Here is a 17,200-nt window from a genome sequence, read left to right as displayed (position 1 = left end):
TCCTCTGCCATTCAAATCTCTGTTGTGGGGCTCAGACTGCAGTGGGTGGTACTATATTAAAATCGAAAAAAGAAGTCACATCGAATCGCGCGCAGCACGATGAAAATTCTATGATTATTTAAAATCTTCCGACAATTCGGGAGTCAATACATAAATTCAATCTTCAATTTAACGGCCGCTAATACATACTAATTGGATAACGTGTCCACGGCCGCACAAATTTCATTTAACGGTCGCAGGTTGGCAAATTTCTAATGCACGATGAAAATTCTATGATTATTTAAAATCTTCCGACAATTCGGGAATCAATACATAAATTCAATCTTCAATTTAACGGCCGCCAATACATACTAATTGGATAACGTGTCCACGGCCGCACAAATTTCCTTCATCGGTCGCAGGTTGGCAAATTTCTAATTCAACATCACCCTGAATAAGTAGCTTTACGTTTCCTTAAACATGACATGCGAGCCATGATCGACACTCAGAATTTTCCTTTAGAATGAAATAATTAAACAATTAGAAGCGGTCACAACAGTTGTTGTTGTTGTTTATTAAAAGAAAAATTTGGCGCTTATCACCTATTGGTCTTTTGCACCACGGTCAATAATGGCGCAAGAAATAAAAAGCATTCAATGATGGCGAACGTATTAGATAGACATAATATTTTAAAAATAGCATTTCAGTGAAACGAAAGAATATCAAAGCCAGAAAAAGGAAATTTCAGAGCGGTGGGAATTAAAACATTCATGGTCATCCACAAATTACGGTTGCAGGATTACACATAGTCAATAGTGAAAGGGACAATTCGATCCTCGGTGAGGAGAGAATTTAACATTCAATTGAGCACATTTAGCAATGAGGTAAGTACGATGGAAATCATATGTTGAGCAGTGAATAAAAAAATGTTCAGTGGTTTCCGGATACCGACGAAGAGAGCAAAGTGGGAATTTCACTGAACCTATTCTAAACAAATGGCTATTCAGACGACAGTGGTGGGACTGAAGACGAAAAAGGATACTTTCTCCTACCCGGTTTCTACGTGCCGGCGGTTTGTTCGCAATGGGTGGATTAAAAATTTTATAATTATGTCCGTTGTCATAGCTCACAATAGTTATAGCCTATCAGTTCAAGCAGAGGCTGGTGAATGCTTATTAAATGTAAATAATGCCGAGCACAAGTAAAATAGCATGGATCTTCACAACCTGAAGACAATAACTGGCTGATCATAAGAAATTTCCCCAGTTTATATGTAGGAAGTTGAATGGTGATGACTCAAAGTGTGAGCGTTCCAATATCTTAGCGACGACGTTTGTCGGTTTGAAGAGATTCTTGTGGATGTAATCGGACGGATGGCGTAGTCGTCGTAATTGAGCGTGTTTTTCTTCGTGCTCTTATTTCATATAAAAGCAGACGTACGTCACATCAAACTATATACCCAAACGGGGAACTCGCATGCTTCCTCAGACAGAAATTGGCAACACAGGCTCGGCAGACTGAAAAAATAGATAATTTCAATTCGTGTGGTTCGAGTCTTTTAGTTGTTCGCAAAAATATACTTCTGGGCTTGTCTGAAGTAATACCCAGGGCCGTAACAGCACTTCGTCAGCCCCCCCAAAACGTTGGTCTTGGGCCCCTATATGATGATAAACTCAACTTCTGGGGGTCTTCGCCATCTTCGTGCGTATACCCGTTGGCAGGAACGAAACAGCCCTTCGTCAGGCCCCCCAAAATAAACTTGGGTCTTGGGCTTCCATAGGGTGATAAACCTACCCTCAATCACGTTGTTTGCTTTTGCCACAAAATTAGTCGTACTATCTAGCCAGGGCCGTAACAGCACTTCGACAGCCCCCCCCCAAAACGTTGGTCTTCGGCCCCCAACATGATGATGAACTCAACCTCTGGGGGGCTCCTCTCACGCTATCCGCTGTTTACCGAGATACTTGTCCTCTACATTGGGCGCCTTTCACTGTGTCAGCTTTTCTAGACTAGACGCGCGAAGCGCGAAAAATTTCTCTAATTCATGATTGAATCGGCCAATATCATCGGGAATTGCATATATATTGCAATCAATCATTATCCTCTCACTGCTCACGTAATCAGATTTACAGGGGAGGTGTGTTGAAAAGGTAGAACCCCTCAATAATAATAATTAAACACCTTTGGAAGTATACCCGTTGACAGGAAGAAAACAGTACTTCATCACGTCCCCCCAAAAAATTTGGGTCTTGGACTACCATAGGGTGATAAACTACACCCAATCACGTTGTTCGCTTTTGACACGAAATTAGCGGTACTGTGCAGCGAGGCAGCGCGGAAATTTTCGATAAATCATGATAAAATCGGTCAAAAAGATAGGGAATTGCATATCTATCGCTATCAATTTCATGTCCTCTCTGCTCACGTAATCAGATTTACCGGTAGACTTGAGTAAGGTGTCTTGGAAACTGTAGGGCCCTTGATATGACTCCGTAACATGATGTTATTTAGCGACCTCCTGTCTGTTATACCAAAATATATAGACTCGCCCAAACGTAGGCTACTGAAGTAAAAGACGCACACGATTTCAAATTGGTATTTCTTCACTGGCATATAATTTTTCCAATTAAACCTATTTGTATTTTGTATATATAACGAAGTTTTAGGTCAACATAAGGGCGGTCGTTTTCGGCCAAGGTTTTTTCGCTGCCGATCGTCCTGGCCCACTTCTTGGAGTCACATGCTACATGGCCTAAAACTTTATTCGTCTTGGTGCATCGTGGCGCGGTAATGGCCAACGCCGATATGCCCATTTCTATAAATCTATCGTATTTTTTCTTAGGGGAAGAGTACCCCGAAATCAAGATATTTGGCAATTTGAAATCGCGCATAGCGCGAAAAAGTTTTGAAAAGGTTGCATAAATTTTGAAAAAATACTCTTTAATTTATGCTAATTCGCGAAATAATTTGGGGCCTCCTTCGAGCTCGGGCCCCCCCAATTGGGGGGTTTGGGGTGCGACAGTTACGGTCCTGGTAATACCGAACGTAATAAATAAGATATTTGTAAGTATATATATCGAGCATTGCGTAATTGAAATGTGGTATTTTGAAACTCACACTTCCGTAGATGTCGCTCATTGTAGTGAAGTTTGCATTCCCGGATATTTCTCACTTGCGGGCAGTAAACCACTTTGCACGTTCTCCGAAGTAACCGATACGCTCTGAGTGCTGACGAGAAGAAAATGTTTTATGATATAAAATAATTAATAAAATTTATAAGTAAAAACAAATTACTCATACTAATCTAATCCGAATGTAAGCCTGCTTTTTTGTTACTAAACGTGATGCCCCCATCTGTATCCAATTATCTCTGTATTGGAATATTCAGTAATTTGCTCCAATGAAGAAATCATCAGTTGAAATACTTTTCGTTCGGTATGTTACTTATGAGATAGGAATAACAGGTGACATTACGATGCACAAGTAGGAGTTTCGGAGTGTGCAAAGGCGCCTTTCGCCACCGCCGGGTTGCAAAGACAGGATCTCAACACCATACACGTCGTAATCTACAGTTATTGCATGACCTGGCATGTCCTACGACGCATGCACCCGTACTATATGTAAAGTGAAACATTCAATGTTTCTAGATCCATCTTCCACAATATATAGTACTACTGTATGTTTCCTTTTGCCATTGTTTCGCATGAGCAACGAACCGATTTAAAAAATAGTAGCCCATATATTTCAACGTGTGCGAATGCGATTCGGCAAATTAATTTCTTGGTGATAGTGACAGTGTTTTGTTGTTTGCGCACCCTATTGCGACATGTTTGAGTCATGGTCTGTTCAGAATGATACTCACCCCTTCGGCGAAACTTGTTTCGTGGAATGGCTGCATCGGATGGCATCGCGCAGATTTGGACGACCAAAATCGTGAGCATCAAACTGGCATATAAGGTCTTCATGTTGTCGGTTACGAATTTATCGTAATATGTATAGTATACTGAATTATGCAAATGTAAGTTTAGTTGTATGAAGAGATGTATAGAACTTTATACATACCTTTTTATATTCTATAAAACTTTCTATATATCCTTGGTTGTGCGGTATTTTATCGTTATACGTAAGCCCCATAGACATTCAAAGCTTAGCTACTCTAGTAATTATAGTTGAAGTGACAAAGACAATGAGTGCATTTTTATAACATAGTGCTAATATGCAAATCAACATGGAACAAACTCAGCTGTGGCTTATTTCCACTGAAATGCAAAGCGATTACATTTAATGGAAACGTTGACCGTCAATAAAATTTGAAAATTGGGCTCTGGTGTAACAAGACCAAATTTGCGATAGTGGAAAAGTTCATGATTACTTATATAAACCGATTGGATATGATGGCTATACCGCCAGTGGACATCATAACAAATATTTGGCACCTGCTAATCTTTACGTAGTCAAATTACATCGTAAATTGAATCGTAAATTTGATGACTGATCGAACGACCATGTTCAACGGTTCATTCCTCATGCTCGTAATTGGAGAAACGCTTGGTGCATGCTGGAACGTATCGATAGTTACGGTCAGAATTTTAAATGAGCTATTGCTGACTTATGTCAGTAGTTTTATCCGATGTTTCAGTCGCTAACCATTACCATACAATACATGGTATCGAAATAAATAGAGCTATAACACTTTTCAACATGTATATATACTAGTGTATCCCCCATTGATCACAATTTATGGTATTATACAGTTGGTCGTTGTTAATGCCCATGTTCCCGACATCCTACTATCCTTGTTGGAGACGCTACAGAGGTGGGGAAAGTATGGCTCGCGAGCCGCATGCGGTCTTTGAGCCTTTGGTGGCGACCCTTTAATGATTGCACCTGCACATGCGTTTTGCCATTCTGCAAGAGGTTGAACCTGATTATAAATTGACGCATTCTATCACGTATTAACAATATTCGTATTGTTTCGTGTTTCCCTGCCTTGTGGTTTACGTAAACACTTGCAAAATTTAGGGGGGTGGCACTACAGGGTTACAACTTTGCAATGGAACTCTCGAATCGAGTTCACATAAACGTTCACACAAACCCGCAATAATGGAGCATGGTCAATGACCTTTGGTCATCAATCGATGATAAACAGTGCGTTCAACAATGAACCTGATAATTGATCACGAATGCGCAGGTCACGATTATTTCCGGGCTGGCAATGGTGAATACGGTCCTCACATTTGTATTATAAAGGCTAGCAATAACTGCAGAGTTTGGCCGAGAAAATATCGTTGTGCGATAATTGCAAGAAAAAAAGCATGGACACGAAAATAGAACTTTTGAAACATAATGTGTGGAAGAGTTTGCATTCAGTGATAATGGAGGTCAGTCATTATCCTTCCTTATATTTCGATGTCCGTTTAATAACTACAAAACTAGTAACCAGAAACGTCATGTAATATTACTGAGCTGAAATCTTCCTTCAATGCTCATCCACACTTGAAGCAACTGCTCTGCACTCCTTTGATGTGACGTCATACCAGGCTAATTTCAAACACATTTCAGCCCAGGTGGAGACGCACCGTGTCCCACACAATATTAAACTCCACTTGATACTCTACACTTCATTGTGACGGACTAAGTTCGCATTTTTAAATTTTTGTGCTGTGGCTTTTTACAATATTTGATATGCGGCTCACGCATGAAGCAGGTCTGCCCCCCTATAACATAATAAAAGCTGCAGGGACGATGGAAATAGATGAGACAACTGTAAACTGTAAGCCTAATCCTTTCGAGCGATCGTAATTTAGTAGCCTGTCAACTTTTGGAAATTGACTTCATTTCACCATATAGTGCAATGACGTAACCATAATTTACTGCATGCATATTACTCACGTCACATAACTCATTCATATTAATCTATTTTACTGCATACTTATTTCATTAAAACGTGGCCCAAATAAGATTCTCTATAATGTACATCTGCGACAAAACGGTGTTTATGTTGGTGTTTGGGCGTTATGGTCTACTCTCCACTGCACTACGGCTCTGGAACACAGAAGAGACAGTTCAGGGGCCGAGGGCGATGTGGACTTAGTTATCACACCGGGAAATGTATGATTTTATCAGATTGAAATTGGAATCGGCCAAGCCGAAAAATGTCCCATTCATAAAGTGAACAGGTCTGCAGCTTGCAACGGGCACCACGAATATCGCTACTCAGTCCTCGGTAGGAGAAAACGTTGTTAGTGCGGATATTATAAAAACCTATATTCTTTTACAATAGTACTTGATAACAGTCGTACGAAAATCAGCTCAAGCATCCACGATATTCCTCTCGCGTTTAACTATCCTCATATAAAGTGCAGATATACCATTATTCCGATCTCTGACGCTCAGCAAATCCGTAGCTCACATAAATCTTTGCGTGTCTTTGTCTGCCTATGCCTATCATATATCACATTAAAGGTCGCCATCACAATTTCGTAGAATATCTGATTAGAAAACTACTTCACCTGATTCCCTGATTATTAACAGTTGCATTTGATGTGATTGTGTTCAAACACATACGGAAAACTATACTAGGTATATGCACCCATTCGAATATATATATGGCTAATGGCCCAATGTATATAAGTATGTCGATTCAGCAAACAAACATTACATAACGGATGACATAGCAAACCACAAACTTAGCAAAGAGTGCGCAGCAGCGAACAGCACCCTCAGATTTCTAATTTGCAGGTAGGTATGTTAGGCTATTCCCTGTAGCTTTATTCCTATAGCTAGATCCAATACGCACATATTGACACCGTACGACTTTGCATACATCGGGTATCTTATAGTTTTACATTCCGTTTCAAAGAACCAAATTCGCAGTGATTAGTAGATCACTATCACAAGGATCATGTGATACCCCGTAAACTGCGAGAGCGTCATGAGCATTCTTTATTCAGCTCAGGCAGTAGAAACGAGTCAAATACCAAATAGAGATAACGGTGGTGAGTATGGCGCCATGGTACGTTTCACAACCCTAAGTCCAAAGGGTTGAGAGTTCAGGTACGACCAGGGTCGCCACCAGAACCCCTAAATTCCTGTTGGGAGTTGATCTATGGCTATAGGTCAGGAGTCTGCTACACTTAACATGCGTCGCGGGAAATGTCCCCTCTAATTTATCACGAGTCTGCGCAAACTCCACCAACTCACTGCGACGTCCCTTGGACAACAGTGCCTGACGACTAAGAAAAGGTCATCGTTTCGTTTTTTGTGCGCGGCACAGATTTTGCTGTAGGCGGCAACTTTTTCAGCAGTGTGCCGCCGCGCACGCGCGCAGCTGAGAGGGAAAATTGGTCGTGGGTCGGATTCAAACCTTCGGATAGCTCGCGAGCCGGGCCAGACTAGTGATTCTAAACTGTTACCTCAAAATCCATGCGCTTGTTTTACCTGACTAGACCTACTTCTTTGTCAAGCCTATTCATAGTAGTATATTAAATCATCTTGCGAATCACAGGGGTGCTATTCCAGCAGAACCTTATAAACCACTATAACAGTGGTTCTGATGACGATTTAAGTTGGCATGTTTCTACGCTCCCTTTGTTTTATTCGTATTCTGTCATTACCGCTGCGTAGGCGTTGTCAAAAATGCAAGAGATTTAATTGTGTAAACGCGGACGTTCGAATTCGGTACATTATTATTGTTATTATATCGTGATTCGGGTTTCTCTGGAGACCAGGAACCTACTGCACCACAAGTTATACAGCAGTATGACCACTGATATATGCATGCTATATTTTTGTGTAACTATTATAGTATCCGTGTATCCTATCCTGACTATAACGCGTTCGCAAAGGCGTTTTCACTTCTTTGAATAACTGTTTTTTGGTCCATTTTCCACATAACTCTGTACTAAGCGAGAACATTTTTGGCTTCTCGGAATTTGGTGCCAATGTCAGTGACTTATTCTTAATAGTGACTAGATTGAAATCACGACACCACTATCGGATGGTTACAATCCAGCATAAGAACATACTCGAGTTATGCTGGCTAGGAGGATATTTAATGGAAGTATTTCTTACTAAAAATCTCAACATTCGAAATATCATTATCATAAATGTGCCGGATAATACAAGAATATTTCAATCTACTCAGAGTTGCTTCGCGGGCCTGATGAAATCGTCTGACGGGCCGGATGCGGCCGGCGGGATGTATATATGCTTCACACTCCTGCTCTGGGCTCTTCGCCACCCGATCTGCTGCGTAAGCTGTGTCTTACGAAAGTCTAGCTAGATCAAATGCAGGTCGTGCTTAAAGACAGTAGTTTATGAGTAAAAAGATATCGAGCCAGTCTAAAAGGACCACATATGTCGAAACATCATGAATACTACAACAACCTGACATAAACAGCATACAAGGACAGAGGAATGAATGGCTATGTTTGAAGTTTTGGACTGGCCGTTGTCAGTTTCTTACTCCACTCTTCCATGATCCCTCATTGCACTCAATATCTGCTCAAACAGTCGTTCGCACAAAACACATGTAAGTAGTAGGAATTCCTAATTCACTGCCCAGTCTGCGAATATCGCGATTAGCAACTAAGGTCTTGGACGACTTACGACTTCGAGTGAGAACTATTATTTCAGAATATATCACCAGACAAAGAAGTTCAAAATATTCAAAACCCGACAGCGTCGTCATTATTGCAATCACGCCAATAAAATTTATATGTGTCGGACAAGACACCAATCTGTCACCGGCGTAGCCAAGTTCGGGATCACCGATGCCCTTTCTCGCAATTATTGCTTTGGCATTGTGACATCTGCGATCACTATACGCGGGGTTGTAACCAAGTCACAAGGTGGTGAGACACAAATCAATTTCAGTTTGATCGTTTTGAGTCAAGTCGAGTCATTTTCAATTCACCACGGAGTCAAGCCCAGGTGAATTCAGCTATAGTAGAGGGTCGAGTCCTAGTCGTAGTGTTCAAGTCGAATCCGAGTCCAAGTCATTATTTTCACTGTTCAGTTTTCAGTTCATCTGCAATCCAATTTTTCAACTCCGCTCGAGTGATATAGACTGGCTCGCATTCGTTATATCGTAATTTACCTCGGTCTTAGCAGTTTCTGGTCCTATTTCTCAAGTATCAGGGCTGATAGACGAAATATCAATAATGTGGTCACTTTACTGTTCTTCGAAGTTAGAGTCAAATCTATGTCCATGTTAGTCCAAGTCACATGACATGGTTCGAGTCATGCAAAGTGACTCGCGTACAAGTCGCGACTCGGGTCATTACAAAATTGCAAAATTTCGCTGCGCATCAAATGTTCAAATGTGCCTCCCGAATATTCATTTTGGCGATGCCTTTACGTGCGTGCACACAGTCCAGATGGTTGTTGCGATAGCAATTTAAATTGTTCACGATCTTCGTTGAACAAAAGCTTTACAGACATCTGTGATTTTACCCTCGTCCCCGCTAGTATCTCTAACATCACTTTATAAACTGCAGGTGTCGTGTCGTGTTGTTAGTTGCTACATTTCCAGTAGCGATACACAAGACGAGTGACGCATTTTCGAATCGCCAATTTCACGATTACGATAGTAGTACCGACAAGACCTTATATGTACCACCTAGCCCTAGTCCCTCCAAAAGACTTTACCAAACAGTTTACATTGTATTGCTTCATAGCACCAGTTTCCCACGCCGCCTTTCATAAATATGATCATGATCATTCCTGCAATCGAGTAAAATGAATAGAATATGCACATGTACATTCATATATCATTGCATAAATATTAGGGATGGTGTGAACCTCTGAAAGGTTCAGGTTCGTGTGAACGCGAACCTTTTTGAAAGGTTCTGTGTGAACGCGAACGTGAACCTCATGACGTCACGTGACGTCATATTGCTCATTCCAACCTTATCTTTCAATGAAGTGATAGCCTATATTAATGTGCACGATACCTAGCGACGACTCGAGCCACATAATGCCACAATGCTGAAGTACATATTGGCGTTTTAAACGTCGCTAAATGTATCGACCGAGGTAATCAAAGGATAAAATAATACCATAAAATCGATGTATTCCGTCGCTTTGCCAACAATTTCGACGAGGACTTATCAGGGAATATAGTCTTACGCCTTACCGGTATTGACCGGACCGGACTATGAATTCGGCGTTTGAGTATTTCTACATTGATATTGAGCAGAGTGTAAAACGGGTTTATGTACTCGCTACCGATATTACCCCATTAACAAGTTTACAGCAGTAGCCAACACCGTAATCGCACGGATTTGGTTTTAAAGATACAGTAAAGATATGAAGTCAAGATTGACCCCGTACCCCTGCTAGATTTTTTGCATCAGAAAACGATATCAATGTCATTCATTGGTTGAATAAGCATCATTCGCTGACTACGTATTTCGCTCGTGATGTTGTGTGATTGAGGGTCAAGCTCACAACAGAGAGTCACTAAATATTCACAAACGGAAAGCTGGATATTTCGAGAAAATCTTTGTAACACGGCAAGTAAAACTTTTGAGATTGTCAAGGTCCATGCTCGTTTAGTGTTGATTTTTTATGCTGCCAGCGCCATGCATAGAGTGACCCGCAGTTGAAATGCAATATATTTGAACCATAGATGTTATAATGAAGTGAAAATTGTAATTCATCAAAAAGGTTCACAGTGCAGAACCTACCAAAGTTCTGTTGTGAACGCGAACCTCTAAATTACCGAGGTTCACACACAGAACGCGAACGTGAACCTCACGTTCACACCATCCCTAATAAATATGGCGATGTAAACACATTATTGTTTCAAAAGTTTCCAGTGGACATTGCAATTCGTTGTTTTGATTTTAAAACCAGACTTTGGTGGCTGCGTTTTGTCGTGCATATAGTGAAGTTTCTGCCTACAATGCATACAGAAAAGGAGAGTTCCTGCTTCTCTTTGAGCAAAACCTCTTCAAGCACATTCTGCAAACTGAAAATAGACAATGCAATTTCAAAAATCAACTCCTGCCTAATGGTGCTCTATTCGCAACAAGGGCTTGGTAAAACCGAGTAATGGAGCGTGAAAAAAGCAAAGTATCATTGTGCTAAAGCAGGGGTGTCAAACTCAAATTGCGTTGCGGGCCGGATTCAAGCCTTCCAGTCGCTTGCGGGCCGGACCAGTCAACTGATTCCAAAATGTTACCTCGTGCTCTTGCTTTTCACTTGAATACCTCAAAAGTATATATAATAGATAATACACGGATCATTGGGTTTTTAGGATAGCACACCGCAACACTTTTATTCAAGAGAAATGGATTTGACAAAAATACGATGATTGACCAGTTGAACACAGTCCTGCAAAAAAATCTCAACATTTGTTACAAATGTGCTGGAAAATATAAGGATGTTTCAATCTATACTCATATTTGCGTCTGTCGGGCCGGATGCGGCCCGCGGGCAGTATGTTTGACACCACTGTGCTAGAGTATACTAAAATGCGGGCATATGGCCAGTTTCTGAGGTATACCCGATACCCCAATTCGTTTATAACAAAATTCATCGTGCGGTCATCTTTGTAATGCTCTTATGTATTTTCTCAAGTCGAAGATTCCGATTCAACCCATGTATTAGATATTTAGTTTATGGAATTCGCGTCTTCAATAGTCTGGGAACTTAGATCTTACCAGAAGGTTTTGTCACTAACAATCGTTAAACCATGAATTTTACGAGACTGAAACAAGATTGCCCAAGAGAAAGTAATAATAGAAAACACATATGATAGTGCTACGGCGTGTTACCCGCGGACTTTCGTCTGCACCTGTCCGCAATACATTGTCTGTAATATGTTAGATGTAAGACTCACACTTTCGCTGTCTTCTTTTCCGGAATCGCGTCTTGCAGTTATGCAGATTGTAAGCCTGAGTGCAGTAAAGTGTATCACACTGATTTTTGACCAACCGGAACGCCTTGACCACTGTTAAATTGCAGATGGTTCGAATATCCTTTTGATGACATTATCGTATCGCTAGGAAATCTGATGGCGCAATTTTTTGCCATGACTTCAGCACGTTACGGAATACTTCAGGAGTCGGGAATCATGCACTAAGGGTGCAGACATTATCTCCATTGCTTTTACGGCGAAATCTTACGATTACATCAAAACCACCCAGCAAATGGTTATTGATTACGGATAAAAAGCAGTCGTGATAATTCATAAACTTACTTTTCCGCGTGGAATCCACTGGATAATTGAGGTACTGCAAGAGCAGCAAAGAGGCCATGAGACCCACTAGTTGTTTGTTCATCGTTCTTGGTCACTCCAACTTTTAGTTATGGATACGAGAATAGCCTGTATGTCTCGCATACAAAATAGCGATTGCCAAAACAGTGAGTGTCGTAATAGCGGAGCATTTAAAATAGCAAGTGCTCGATCAGTGCGTATCATAACAGCGAGATATTCAAAGTGAGAGGCATATAAAATACAGGTAGGCTACATCCAACATCTCAAATCATCCGAATAATTTCGATTTGTCATAAAATATAGGAATTAGAGCAGGGGCGGGCAACTTCTCCAGTCGGCGGACCGGATATAGGAAATTAAGTATTCGGCGGGCCGGATTGCTGAATCGATACATTATTCACCCATTTATCCACATATACAAGGAATAAATCGTATTTAATGAATCTAATGATCGTATTTATTGAATCACTTCAAAGCCATTTCTCGCCGATAATGACGAAAACAATGTGGATTTGAGAACAGCATTGTCATACAGGCGCCACCATGTCTGCTTTCTCTGACCAATCAACACACGGTGCAATCCCTAATTAAGCTTTCAAGGCGTTCGATAAGCCCGGCACCCAAATTTACCAATATATCAATTCATTAGAGTTATGTAGGTGGCGAGATAGCGTAGTGCAGGGGTGGGCAAAATACGGCCCGCGGGTCGCATGCGGCCCGCAACACCGTTCTGTTCGGCCCGCGAGAGTCTAAAGAAAGTTAGGGCGATTTTTTTTGACATGTCAAAAAAAGTCAAAATAAGGTCAAAATTTTAGCGTTAGGTCAAAAAATGTCAAAATTGTTTGCAAAGACAAAATCTTTTGCAACCTGCATTTTATTGGTATCGTTTTGTGATATGACGGTAAGGTCTTAAACAGTCTTAAAAAGTTTGAGAACCACTGTTGAGGGTAAATACTTCCTATATTATTTTTTATGTTTAATTTCTTGCGCGACTGCCTGATCTCAAGGCCAACGCTGTTTGAAATGTTTTAACTGCTAAACATCACAGAAATCCTAAACGAGATTGACATAATTCGGATCACGGGTGTGATTTCAGATTGGAAATTCCAGTTTTAATTAATTCAGTGATGTGCTTATAAAAAAATGAATCGCGCATGTCTTAGGTAGGTTCTTTCTCTGTATGAGTAGAAATAGGGTATTTATATTTTATCTACACATAGTAAAAGCGTGTTTGAAGCATCCATGGTTATGATGCTGTCAGCATTGTATGTCTTGGAACTGAACCAAAAGTGGAATAAGTAAATCTATGAACAGATTGCTGCTCACAGATTTAAATTTCAATCTTGTTCTGAGAATCGGAACAACCGACTTTCATCGCTATAGTTTTGACAAATTGGTTATTGAGGTCGACCAGCCTATGAAATCTCGCCACTATTTCTGACGCTGTACGACATCATCAAAGCAATGTTTGGTTTGTTTTAAATAAGCATATATATCATCTCCATGTCCTCACTATATAATCAATGCGTTTAGGTATATAACCCCAATTTAAAAGAGCTTCATGGAGGTGAAAAACTTTAATATACAATTGAATAGTATATTAATATTGAAATGAACCCGAATATTTTCGGCTGACACTCGGCAGGGGTAATCGTCAGCAACTAGTGGAGAATTTCAGATAACATTGTACATCAACAATCTCTCACGAAATATGATGTCACCAGCGTTCAATGTACTATTTTAAGATGGCACACGAACTCCTTCCGTAGTCAAGACTTGGGCTGATGTATTTTGATAAAGGTCGACTCCAAGGCATGCTGGTGAAAGTGTGAGCGGCCTCCCGAAGACGCGAAATCTGTCGTTTTGATAATTTTTCGCACAAGATGGATTATCCAACAGGTATTTGCCAATCATAGAATTTATGGCCTCTGAACGCTCAACCGCCAGCTTAAACGGATGAGAAAAGGGTGGGCTTTTCACCGAGCGCGATGCACGTGTTCTGATAAATCAAGGGACAATTTTATATGGTGCGCGCCGCGAATGGATTCAGATGTTGAATGCAGCCCGCGCGAGATCAAAAGTTTGCCCACCCTTGGCGTAGTGGTATAATCCACAGTTACGACGCCAATGGGTCGTGAGTTCGAGTCCTCCCCAGGTCGAGTCCAGAATTCCTGCCTAATAGTTGGAGGTTTGTAGGCTCCTCCTCGCCATCTCCAAAGCCTAGACGTGTGCTGTGCTACAAGTCGGCAGTTACGGAATCAATATCGGTTTAGTGTAAATGATCATTGTAGTCGACAAACACCATGATCACCACAAACAACTTCAAGGTTGAGTACATCGTAAATGCCGACAATGCAAGTCTTCTCGCTTCGACGAACCTGAGCGTAAGCTCCACTCTCGCGCACGATAATCACACAGGTATATAATAACATACAGTCACTTAAATTTGACGTAATAAGCAATTAAGTATAGTTGGGAATCTCAGCAGAATAGGGCGGCGGGCCACATTATCATGTAAGACGGGAAACTGTCCTCGGGCCGGACAAAATCCCGTCGCGGGCCGTACGTTGGCCGCCCCTGAATTAGAGAATTGGAACTGTACTTGTACATGTTCAAGCCCCAGTCTGTGTTTGAGCGATGAAGGTATTGCATTGCAAGAATTCTCCGGGACGTGTTCAATATTAATTGATTATTCATTAACCAATGTGTATTACATAATATACAATTATGTTGCGGTGTTGATTTTATGTTCATGGGTTACTTTCAATCAAATTCATGTAGTACAACGTACTTCAATGAATTGAAGGACAATCCAAATATTGAGAATGCTAGATATACAAAATTTACAAGTTTTACATAACATAACAATCTGTCAAATTTCTCTGAACTTACATCATCTATGTGTAAAAATGAAGCTGCATCTTTATGCATGTATACATGTGCAATGTGTACCATTGCCAATTTAGATACATTTGGAAACGCAAAGCCATTGTCACCGATCAGTCAGCACGACACTGGCTGCTGAAACAAAATGTAAAATAATCACGTCTTGGTCTCGGTGGAGATAGCTATGGCGCATCGCTATTTTTAAGCTCCAATACGCTCTTAGTTTAATTTCTCGAAACGGTACGTAGTGGTAAGTTCCACAGTTACAATATCAATGGGTTACTGTTTCACGTCCGACCGAGGTCAAGTCCGGAATTCCATTAGAACTGTTAAAGGTGAATCTAAGAACCTCCTCGCTATGCCATCCGCACAAGCGCTTAACAATCATAACAAAGAATATAGGCCTGCTGTAAAATGACAAAAGTAATCGAAGCACCGTAAATACTTGAACAACAACTACAAAGCAATCCACATATGCGCTCTGTGACCGCATTAATGCTATATAGCTGCATTCTATCAACGTTCTAATATTTACCACGAAGGGCATCGCTGTTACGGTTTTATTGGTAGTTCATAACATACCCCATGACCATTAGTGGACCGGTGCTGAAACTGTATACAATACTTACAGCCAGGGCTGTGGAGTCGGTAAATTTTACCACCGACTCCGGCTCCGACTCCGACTCCACACATTTTCAATATACCGACTCCGACTCCGACTCCGACTCCTGAGTCTTTAAACGTACCGACTCCGACTCCGACTCCGACTCCTGGGTCTTTAAACGTACCGACTCCGACTCCCGACTCCGACTCCGACTCCAGCATTATTACCAATTTACCTCGAAAATTATATGCCACATTGTCGGTTGAATGAGCATCATACAACCATTAAATATATACAAACATGTGATTAACTGAGGCATGCTGAATTGTTTCGTTGTGGCACAGATTGAATTATCCACTATGCAATTAACATGAAATAAAGATTTGGTAAATATCCTTCCTTATTCAAGTTTTTATAACATGGACTCACTAATATCCTGAAATGTATGAATCATTCAAATATGGCAGATATCCAATCCTGTATAATAAAAATGTAGATAAAAAATCCAAGTGTAGCTCTTGTGTATGACTCAGCAACTAATAAAGAAATTGAACTTACTAATTTTGTCATTACACACTATCCTGATTACAAGCACAAACACTCTTACTACTAGTAATAGACATTGGTCATAAATGGAACTTAGTTGAGTAGTCAAAGACCATAGCCTACGTCTAGTGTACATGTACTTAATCAAGTATTCAAGGATTGGGACTTGCAGTCTTTCTTAATCATTTGTTCGGCGCAAACAGCTAAGCTAAACTAAAAATATTTTTAATTTTGTCAAATGGGAAGCATCGTTTGGTCATATTTACATATTTTTACAATTTTACAAAACCAGCCGATGCATTTTCTCTGTCACAGTATCATGGTATAATTCCAAAAATTGCATCAATTTTGACTGCATCGCGAAAACGCATCTTGCGATTTTCTTCCCCTCTGCAACTGAGTTGTAATTTACAAGTAATGTCTTTTATCTACATCAGGGGTGGGCAACTTTTTCGGCGAAAAGGACACCTGAGATTTACGAACCATTGCGGGGCAACGGGAATGTTGATAACCTTTTTTTAGTCGTCGATAGGAGCGAACCGAATTATGAAACATTGCAAACAAGACTTATATTACTACGCTCTGAAATTGATAACATTATGTCATCCAACTGTGCAGTGCGCAATCAGGCCCGGTCCCGCGAAGCGCGAAATTTTTTTGCAAGATAACGACTGAATTAGGCTATAGCTATATCAATAAATATGTCGCTAACATACATTGGGGGTCGCATCTGTATACCACTGGTCTCATTTGGCAAGGACAGGATTATTCGACGTTTAGACATAGCAAAATCGACGGTATCAGTGAACATGCCTCTATCATTTTGTACAAATGTTTTGTCGACGATCTCGCTGCGAGTGCACAAGCGAAGCCGTATCTCCTAATTGCGAATATAGTTAGACTCCATTCTGTGAAGAATATGTATCTATAATTTTGAAAATGAGGCTCAAATACTGAAT

At 40.7% G+C, this 17,200-nt stretch overlaps 2 long non-coding RNA genes across 2 annotated transcripts; both read right to left on the bottom strand.

Moving 5' to 3' along the window:
• Positions 1-519: 519 nt before the first annotated feature.
• LOC145453600 (uncharacterized) lies at positions 520-4,006 on the bottom strand. The gene is made up of 3 exons (XR_013919838.1): positions 3,842-4,006; positions 3,097-3,207; positions 520-1,496 (listed from the first exon to the last, which is right to left on the bottom strand). It is a non-coding gene; the product is annotated as an uncharacterized LOC145453600 (long non-coding RNA).
• A 5,631-nt stretch (positions 4,007-9,637) lies between these two features.
• LOC145453983 (uncharacterized) lies at positions 9,638-16,000 on the bottom strand. The gene is made up of 3 exons (XR_013919992.1): positions 12,188-16,000; positions 11,828-11,938; positions 9,638-10,954 (listed from the first exon to the last, which is right to left on the bottom strand). It is a non-coding gene; the product is annotated as an uncharacterized LOC145453983 (long non-coding RNA).
• Between the last annotated feature and the right edge of the window lie 1,200 nt (positions 16,001-17,200).

The sequence above is a fragment of the Botryllus schlosseri genome, chromosome 13, assembly GCF_051294905.1.
Source record: "Botryllus schlosseri isolate E-star chromosome 13, Bs_hap1, whole genome shotgun sequence".
NCBI lineage: Eukaryota > Metazoa > Chordata > Ascidiacea > Stolidobranchia > Styelidae > Botryllus > Botryllus schlosseri.
This window is presented reverse-complemented; position numbering and strand designations above follow the sequence as displayed.